Raw genomic sequence first — 10,431 nt, forward strand, 5'->3', positions numbered from 1 at the left:
TGTAGGCGGAGGTGTGTGCTATGGCCTGATGTGTGTTTAGGATCCGGGTACACCTGGAGTACTTCCGGGTGTCCATGCAGCACTTTTGGCACACCTGGGAGTGCTGCCGGACGTTAATTAGAGAGCACCTGGCGCACTTCCGGGTGAGGTATAAAAGAGGCCGCCTCACTCTGTTTGAGGAGCCTGAGTCAGGAGGAGGAGGAGGACAAAGCTTGCGAGGACAGGAGTGGAGGTGGCAGAAGAAAAGAAAGGCAGAGAAAGAGAAACAGAGGAGAAAGAAAGAGAAAAGGAGAAGGGGCCGAGCAATATCTGTGGGTGATTTCTGCTCTGCTGTTTAAAACAAAAAACAAAAGAAATAAAAGCGTGTGTGCTTAGGACTTGTGTCACTGTGCCTGTCTGTGTCTGGGTTAACTTCCACTATATATACAGTGTATATACACACATACACATACACACACAAACACATGTAATCATGGGACTTATCTGGTCCTCCAGAATGTTTAAAGAACATAAAGACAATAAAAAATACAAATGTTTTCTTTGCGCTCATCAGGATTTTGGCAGAAACTGAATGCAACAAAAAGCTACATGCGTTGTTTTTTTTTATGGTATCCAACTGCATATCTGACTAAACACTTGGTTTAACGAATATAGGAGAAAACATTAAATATAAATAAATCTATAAGTAAGCAATTAAAAGCATTATTTTTACATCTTTTCATCCATGTACAATATGTTGAAATACTCAGGGACGAATAAAGACCTTTAGAGGCCCTAAGCACTTTAAAGATTTTGGTGCCCCCCAATCTCTATTATTACTGTTTTATTATTATTATTTATTATATAAATGTCATTTTATAATTTACTGCTGGATCCCCTTTTTGTGCAATCTGGTTCAGCTGCACCATTTGCAGTTTTGCACCATATTTTCTATGGTAAATCCAGCAATTTGAACAATTTTGGTGGTGTCTTCCTTTCCTTGATGCCCTAAATGTGCTTATTTTGCTTAATGGTTAATCCAACCCTGGAAATGCTTATCATGCATGCACCTTTGGGGACCTCCCAGTCGGGTCAGGGAAGCCACCACCAGGCAGGAGAGGGCGCTGTCACTAACTGTGCCTTTAATTTCTTCTACAGCACAGAGTTGTAGCCCCGCCCCTGCCTGGAAGGTGAAGTCCCGCCCCTTCCAGGAGCCGGCCAAGGTGCAGAGATATGGAAGTCATCTTTTAACCCGAGCGACACAGCGAGATGGAGCTCTCCATACTGCCTGCTTTCAAGACATGCAAGGAGGAACACTTACTTTGCATGGTTTTGAGTCCTACATGGCCATTTTTGTTTATTGCACTGCTTATTATTATACGGGGGTTGCAGCTGGGCAGGCACCCCAAATACTGCACCGCATCCAGCGATTTTCTAAGTTGACATGCTATGTATCTTCAAGGTTAGAAAGCAATAAAATGGAAGACATTTTGTTTGGTACAAATAACAATATTTCATTAGAATATCTTTTTAAAGACATTTTCCACTGACATCAGAGGATTTTGAAAAATGAAAAGTATTCCCTTGAGATCATTTAATTTCAGCAGTGTGAAAGTGTAGGGCTTGTTGTGAGAGTCTCTGCTGAGGCAGGATTCAGCCAATGGAGATGAACATTTTCTATACTTTTCATGTTATTTTTCTTCGTGTTAACAAAGATGTTTTGAAAAGCAATGTTAAAGTTGAGCTATGCTTGCTTATTATTGTTCAAGGACAAACCAGAGGAATTAGAAATAATAGCTTTGGAGTGCTTATTTTTTTATTGTCAGTCTCGTTTCATTTTACCTTAAGTGTATGGTCTAAAGAGTAAACATATTTTCCAAGATTATCTGCTTTAAAAAGCATGTGCAATATGTCTTATTTATTTCTTTTTCAGTACTTCTTATTATTATAATGAACAGTACATATATTTTGAAATTACTTCTATTGACTAAAATGAAAAGAAAACATCAAAGTAAGGACAGCAGCCATACCAACTGTACTTCACAACAGGTCATCCACCTGAAGCTAAGCAGGTTCAGGCCTGGCCAGTACTTGGATGGGAGACCACCTAGGAAAATCCTGGGTTGTTGCTGGAAGAGGTGGTGGCAAGGCCAGTAGGGGGCCCTTACCTTATGGTCTGAATGTGAATCCCAAAGCCACAGTGCAGTGATGGAGACGCTGTGCTGTAAAAATGGCACCGTCCTTCAGATGAAACATAAAACTGAGGTCCTGACTCTCTGTGGTCATGAAAGATCCTTGGGCTTCTTTCATAAACACCACCATGGCCTAGTTATTCTGGCCCCCTTAATCATCCCCTGTTTCTAATTGGGTATCTCTCTCATCACTTCACTACCTAACAGCTCATGTGTGGTGAGTGTTACTGCTGCAAAAATGGCTGCCATCACATCATCCAGGTGGATGCTGCACATTAGTGGTGGTTGAAGTGGTTCCCCACTCATTGAAGTACTGCATAAAGAATTATCACCCACTATTAATTGATGAAATTGGGCCAGCAGAGACACCTACATTAGATTCAGTGTGAATAGTATATAAACAGAAATTATACCGTGATATATACCACAACCATGATAAATTTTAATTATATCATGACACCAATTTTCAAGGTTGCTGGATATCATGGCCGGCCTGAACACTGGCACTGTGAGTGCTGTGCAGAGTGGAGGCAGAACCTCTGTGTTGATTCTGGGGTTCATCAGGGTTCTATTTTTGCTCCTACTCTGTTAGATGCTTGCATGGACTGGGTGTTGGGCAGGGTTGTGGAGTCCAGCGGCTGTGGGGCATCTGTTGGTGAAGAGAGATTCACAGATCTTGACTATGCTGATGATGCTGTGATCTTCACGGAGTCAATGGAGGCTCTGATTGTGGCTCTCGAGACACTGAGTGAGGAGTCTAAGAGTTTGGGCTTGTGAGTGTCCAGAATACAAGCCAAGATCCAGGCATTTAATGAGCTCTTGGGCACAGCCATCAGCAGTGTGTCTGTGTGCAGAGAGAGTGTCGACCTCATTGAGAGGTTTACTTACCTTGGCAGTGACATTCATGTCTCTGGTGACTCTTCCTATGAAGTCAATAGACCGATTGTGAGAACATAGGGGGGTCATGAGGTCGCTGGAAAGGGGTCTGTGACATCCTAATATCTCTGCAAAAGGACGAAGGTCCAAGTCTTTAGAGTCCTGGTGCTTCCTGCCTTGCTATGGGGAACACTGGACTCCTTTGGTCCTGTGTCTCTTTGGAGAATCCTTGGATACCGCTGGTTTGGCATTGTGTTAAAAACTTTCGGTGGCTCTTGGAGTCCCAATTGAGGCACATTACTTGCAATGTGTGGGAGCGTCATGTAAGGCATTAAGGCCATGTGGTGCAATTACCTGAGGGTGATCCGGCTCACAGAATCCTCATTGTTGAGGGCCCGAGTGGCTGGACCAGGCCAAGAAGGACACCCACATAACACCTAGCTGCAGCAGATAGAGGGTCATTTCTGGAGGGTGGGAGTAGACCACGTGTCTGCCTGGTGGGTTGCCAACCAGGATCCCAAGCTGTTTCGTCGTGTGGTGGGTGCTGAAACGTGCTGCACCAGTGTATGCCCCCAACCTGACCTTTCCTGTCCTGATCAATTTTTAGCTGTACTGTCCACCCCTACAGGCACTAAACCAGTGTACCAAACAATAAAGTCTAAAGACATTCATGTAATTGTGTGAAGTTCTCCATAACACAACATCCTCAAACGTGGATCATACAATTTGAAAGCCTACCCTGGCAAAATCGAGGTGAGACAGGAAGGTAACGCCTGTGCACTCACTCATACTAGGCCAATTTAAAGTTCCCAAAGATTTTATAACACATCTGTAAAGGAAAAAAACTGATACACCTAATAAAAAACACACGTGGACACAGGGAGAATGTGCAAACTCTGCGCAGATGGCGTCAGGTATGAAATTCAAAGTCAGAACACTGAATCTCTGAGGCAGCTGCACTAAACGCCACATCGCCAAACAGAAACGCTGTACAGCGCCACCTGAGGTGATCACCCCATCACCATGCCCCACGTACGGGCACTGATTCTACATATTACAATTACTATGTGACCCTCCTCTGGATAAGCGGGTTGAGAAAATGGATGGATGAATGAATGGATGGATATATTACATTCATAAGAATTACTTATGAACAATTTGAAATCACTTGAGCATTTTTTGTCCAGAACCTCCTGATTCAGCAGTACAAGAAATCTGTCACACGTGTCTTGATGTCCACTCATGTAAGACATCGAGGTTTTTGGAGTTCACCCCAATTTTGGACCTCATTTTTAGGCCATTTTTGGACGCTGTTTTGTACAGAAAATGACACCTTTATGATAGAGTAAACCAATCGGTGTCCTCAGCAGAAATGGTCAGAAGGACTCAAAGTCATATGGACCACATCCACCCACTCTAGGGGTTCACCCCCTAATGGGACACAGGGGGGTCAAAGTTACTCCCTTTCACAAAACTTTGAAAAAGTGGGGAGCGTTAATGTGGGCACATGGAGAGTGGTTTAATGCTTATTTTGAGGTTGCTGATAATGAATATGGTAATATTTTTGATATTTGATTCTTTGTCAGTGGTCCTAGCCCCTTCAAGAGCCACACCCAGAAATTTAAAAATGACAAATTTCAAAAGTAAGTATGGCGGGTATCATTTGAGCCCATTTCAAGGTCAGCAATTATAAACGTGATGTTATTTTTGAGTTTTGATTCTTTACTAGGGATCTAGCCTACCATGAGAGGGTGAAAAATGATAATTTTTTATCACATTTGAGCATATTTATACTTTAAACATTTAATTTGTGATGCAACTCTTCTCATTTATTATGTACCTTTTGAAGTAAATCATTACATTTTTTACTGTATGAACACTCCAAATTAGTGCAGACATTTTCAAATTAAAATTATGTAACAACTGAACCCAAAGGAGGTGATCTGAATTGCACAGCTAACCTAGTGGTCTGAAGTCTAACAGCCACTACACCACAAGGCCGTTTGGATTTCCTGTCCCCCGTTGCCAGCCTTCCGTTAGCCGACATGTCGATTGCACTTTAGCCATTGTTTGAGTATTTCCTTATTACTATTCATGTCAGTTTTACGAAGTAAGCCACTTTCTGCTACTGTTCTACAACAGTAAATCAGTATTAGTGGGCTGAATCTGCCTTATTGAAAATGCTATATTAAAAAAATCAAGTTGTACTGAATTCCAGTGAATTGCAGCAGACAACTGTCAGATATTACTGAAAGTGAATTATAAAGTTCGGTTTGCCATGAGTTTCAACCACTAAAAAGGAGAAGGACCAGATAAAGAGAGTCACCTTGAAAAGTAAAAATGGGGAGTGTCACCCTGCATGGATAAGTGAATCAGAAAAAGTGGAAGATATGGCAACAATGAAAAAAAAAAGAAGAGGAAATACAGAAATAACACAAGAGCTGCAAAGTACAACTCTTTCTTGGCATCTTTCTTGGAAACATAGTTGCCCTGCATCTTGTAAATAAACCCTTATTTTACTTTTAGATTAAAATAAATGGTGGTGTCTTTGATTCACATTCCTTTAGGACTCCTTTGGTTTACCATTTCCATACAGCATACATCCTTTTTAAAAGTCACACCTATCCATACCCATCAAAATGCTTTAAGTAAAGACTAAATACTTCAGGGATGACACAGTGGCACAGTGGAAGTGGACTGGCAGTGCATACACATAACAGGGTTGGTTCCTACCTTGTTGTCAGTGCTGCTTGGATAGGCTCTGGTTAACTATTATACAATACATGAATTACTTAAATATATAATATAATATAATATAATATAATATAATATAATATAATATAATATAATATAATATAATATAATATGTGCAGTGAAGTGTTAGCACTGTTGACTCACAGTATGGAGACCGGGGTTTGTGTGCTCCTTGCATGCTTCCTGTGTGGAGTTTGTATGTTCTCCCAGTGTCTGCATGGGTTTCCTCTGGTTGCTCTGGTTTCCATTTACAGGTTAGGTGGACTGACTATGCTAAATTGGCCTCTGGTGCTTGCGTTTGTGTGTGTGTGTGTGTATTTGTTCACCCTGCAATAGACTGACACCCTGGCCAGGGATTGTTCCTGTTTTGCACCCTGTGGTTACTGGAATAAGATTCAATGTCCCTGTGACCTGACTCAGGATAAAGTGGGTTTAGAAAGTGGATGGATGGATGGATGGATGGATGGATGGATGGATGGATGGATGGATGGATGGATGGATGGATGGATGAAATATTTCAGTCGCTATGATCCTTGACCAGTCATTTTCTCATTCATTCATTTTCAGAGCACATGCAAACCAGTTATTGAATTGTGTGCAACTGGGCAGCCAATGCATTCCTGCGTAAAAGAAGTGAGCCATCACTGGAGAGGACAGCAGGCCACTAAAAAGGCATATTCACATATTAACATGTACATCTACATTTAGATGTTCAGATTTCATCAGTCATTTTTAAAAATAGATGTTTCAAGTAAAAAAAAAAAAATTCTACAAAAATAAAAGTATTGGTTTTATTTCCATTTTAAGGGATAGATAGATAGATAGATAGATAGATAGATAGATAGATAGATAGATAGATAGATAGATAGATAGATAGATAGATAGATAGATATGAAAGGCACTATATTATAGATAGATAGATAGATAGATAGATAGATAGATAGATAGATAGATAGATAGATAGATAGATAGATAGATAGATAGATAGATGTGAAAGGCACTATATAATAGATAGATAGGAAAGGCACTATATAATAGATAGATAGATAGATAGATAGATAGATAGATAGATAGATAGATAGATAGATAGATAGATGTGAAAGGCACTATATAATAGATAGATAGATAGATAGATAGATAGATAGATAGATAGATAGATAGATAGATAGATAGATAGATAGATAGATAGATAGATAGATAGACATGAAAGGCACTATATAATAGATAGATAGATAGATAGATAGATAGATAGATAGATAGATAGATAGATAGATAGATAGATAGATAGATAGATAGATAGATATTAAATACACACTATATAAGATAGACATTAAGGACACCATTTACTGTAATAGATCAGGGGCTCTCAAACTCGGTCCTGGGGACCCACTATGGCTGCAGGTTTTTGTTCCATCCTGTTTCTGTTTTTAATTGTGACTCCTGGGCTAATTAATTGAACTGTTATTTCCCAGATTCTGTGTTTTGGGAATAATGTAGAAATTAGAAATATTGGCGAATATCAAACGTACGACGTATTCTCAGTTAAAAGGAAATAGAAAACAAATAAATAAATACATATGATAATCCCACCGTTCATTTTGTGGAACATCACACTGTCCACATCCAGATATCTGAGTGTGCCTTGTAAGGAGCTGTTGCCCTGTCCAGCGTTGGCTTCTGTCTTACTGTACATCTGGATAAGATCAGACTCCCTGCACGATTAAAAATTGCCATTTTAATGGGTTGTGTGGTTTCCTGTATAGCTATTGCTTGATAAGAAACCATTTAATTCTGTAAAACGTTTTTGTGCCTGGTGTTTGGGCTTTGTAAATTCCTAATATGGGGACAAAACAGAAATGTTTAATGTTTTGTATGCAACCTAGCAGAATACAACAGAAGAGAACCCAAACTCAGGCTATGTGAGTGTATGCAGCAAGAGGGCTTTTTTAAAAGGATTGAGATTTTACAAACTTGTTACCATTTACTCGTGGTTTTTTTTGTAGAATTTGTAAAAGATCTAAATACATAAAGGCTCATCCTGTAACTGTCTTGTGGATGCTTCTTTTGGAAACCAATCTGAAGAGCCACTTTGGCACATTCAATTTTAGGAATGTGCGACTCTATGATACAAAACATGGATCAATAATTGATAATGTTCTTCTTAGTCGATTATTATTAAAATTCATTCTAAATAGACATATTGAAGTATTATTGTTTAATAATAATAATAATAATAATAATGTTTATTTGACATGTTATTGTATTTGCATAAGCAAAATGGTCAATAATTTAAAACGGACGAATACTCTTCAGTTTTCATTTCATACTTTTCATTAATGTGAGTTACAGATAACGCGAGGATGGTTTGGAGGATTTCGAATACACACCTGCTGCCAGTCGAAGCCCAGCCCTCCGAGCAAAGGACGAAAAGCCTTAAGCAGTTATAGAATGGGTGCCCGTATTTCGCATGGCATACTCCCGCACACGCCCACACACTCCTGCGCACTCCCACACGCAATCACACCCACAACCTTTTACACCCACTCAGCCATGCCGAGGTAGTACATTTGCTGCAGCCATTCGACTTTTGAGTATGTGCAAGAAAAGCGAATCGAAATAAACCGTTTAACCGATGTAGTGTGAACAGCCTAGAAATGAGACAAGTTGTGAAACAACAAGCGGAATATCCAACGCTTAAGCCATATGGCCTCCGATGTACACCACAGAAGATCCTTTCACAACTTCCGAATATCACGCGATGAAGCCCCGCCGATGCAGCGTTTCTTGATGGTGTCTGTAGGACTGGCAGTTGCCTCGTGTCCGTTTACAGGCTGCTCAGTTACTCCTGGGTAGCGAGTAACCGTCAAGCCTATCTGTCCCGCATTTACTAAGCGGTGTTGCTCGGTTTACATTTCCCCCCTTTAAGCTTATCAGCTCCCACCGTTTCCTTAGACATGTAAAGCCCGAGGCTGTCGCGTGTCACGCTTACCTTGAGATTAGCAGCAGTCGAGGACATGCGCTGCGCTCCTGTCATTTCTGGAGCGGACTGATGATAACAAAGTTTTCAAATGATCTGCGGATATACACGTTGACTTATTTGATAGAGTCCGTTCGGAAAGACAAAAAAAAAGTCACGAGCTCCTCCCCTTAAGGAATTAAGCGCCCTCTCATGAACTATTTCAACTTTGACTTCCACTCTTTGTTTAGTTTGTTATTTCGCTTTGAGGTCCATTGCCGTTGCTTAGTAGTTTAGGCACTTTATCTGTTTAGCGGATTTAAAGTGTGAATCTCTCTTGTCTCAACTTTAGTACTAGGGTGTTGTACCGTGTTAGCCATTATATATGTAGTGAAAGTCAAGCAAAATGACACCTTTTATTGGCTAACTAAAACGATTACAATATGCAAGCTTTCGAGGCAACTCAGGCTCCTTCTTCAGACAAGATGTAATACAGAGACTGGAGTTCCCTGTGTTTATATACAACTTTGAAACATATATTGCATGCTTGCTGTATTCGTGCTAATGTACAATATGTATCCCTTTGAGACTCGTTACTCGAAAAATGTCACTTTCAAAACAACTTTTTACAAAGCCTACGCATTCTCACTGGATAAACTGGATCGGCGTCTCCTTCCCGTCGCCTTCGATGCAATCCGATTTTTTGTTTATGTTTTTACAGCAGTTTTATGTTAGGGAGTTATATTCGATTTTATTTAGTTGGAACATCCCGCAGTGACAGAATGCGTTTCCTTGCGACCGTTGCTGCCCCTCGAAACACTTCTAGCTGGAGTGTGCTGGTTGAGGGCTGTGAGGTGACACTTGATTGTATTTTTCACGAAACTTGCCTTCCCCACAGTGTCCATAAGTGCCCGTGGGAAGGACTCGCGTCCGCTGTTAAAAGGAGGGTGTAGCAGCAGCCTGCAGTACCTATGGCACAGGTCAGGTAAAGCCCATAATGTCAGTCACAAAACGCCCTTTGAGTCAGATAATCTTCCTACAGCCCTAATCTTAACCATAATGTAACGGGACCCTGATGTTAACCGCAGGCTAATGCGATGGGTGTTACGTGACTGACGTTGAGGGCGTTTTGGCAATCCTCCGAATACCGGTACCAAATTATTTAACAACTCTTTTCCTATCGAGTGGACAATATTTAGGAGCGGGAGCAATAAGGTTAGTTATAACCAGCTACCAAAGCGGTACAAGCCGTGGACTGTTCGCCAGTTACTTGTCGACCATTCAGTGGCGCAACTGCCACAAACGCAATCTTTTCGGAAATTATATGCATTTGCTCAGCGATAACTACAACATTTAGTTGCTCCGTGTTGAACCGTTACCACTAAGAGACGTTGCAGCTGTTGTGCTGGAATTAATACAAAATATTGGAAATACATCTTACTGTCTAGCAATAAATGTTTTTTCGCGGCTTTCAGTGTAGTATTGTCCACTCGATAGGAAAAGAGTTGTTAAATAATTTGGAGGATTGCCGCGTTTTGTCATGTTGGCGCATTACATGACTGACCTCACAGGTACTGCGCCCAACAATTCCAGTGTCCCCGACGCCCTGAAATATAGAGGGTTGGGGGTGCTGCTTAAAGACCTCCTGATCAGTGGCGTCTAGCTTTAGTGCTT

At 40.8% G+C, this 10,431-nt stretch overlaps 1 protein-coding gene across 1 annotated transcript in view; it reads right to left on the minus strand.

Annotated features, from left to right (window-relative positions):
* LOC114649074 (calcitonin gene-related peptide type 1 receptor-like) overlaps positions 1-8,906 on the minus strand; it is a 115,632-nt gene extending 106,726 nt beyond the window's left edge. The window contains exon 1 of the mRNA XM_028798491.2: positions 8,791-8,906. The gene's annotated coding sequence lies outside the window, so the exon portion shown is untranslated. The remainder of the gene's footprint in view (positions 1-8,790) is intronic.
* Positions 8,907-10,431: the final 1,525 nt, after the last annotated feature.

The sequence above is a fragment of the Erpetoichthys calabaricus genome, chromosome 3, assembly GCF_900747795.2.
Source record: "Erpetoichthys calabaricus chromosome 3, fErpCal1.3, whole genome shotgun sequence".
NCBI lineage: Eukaryota > Metazoa > Chordata > Cladistia > Polypteriformes > Polypteridae > Erpetoichthys > Erpetoichthys calabaricus.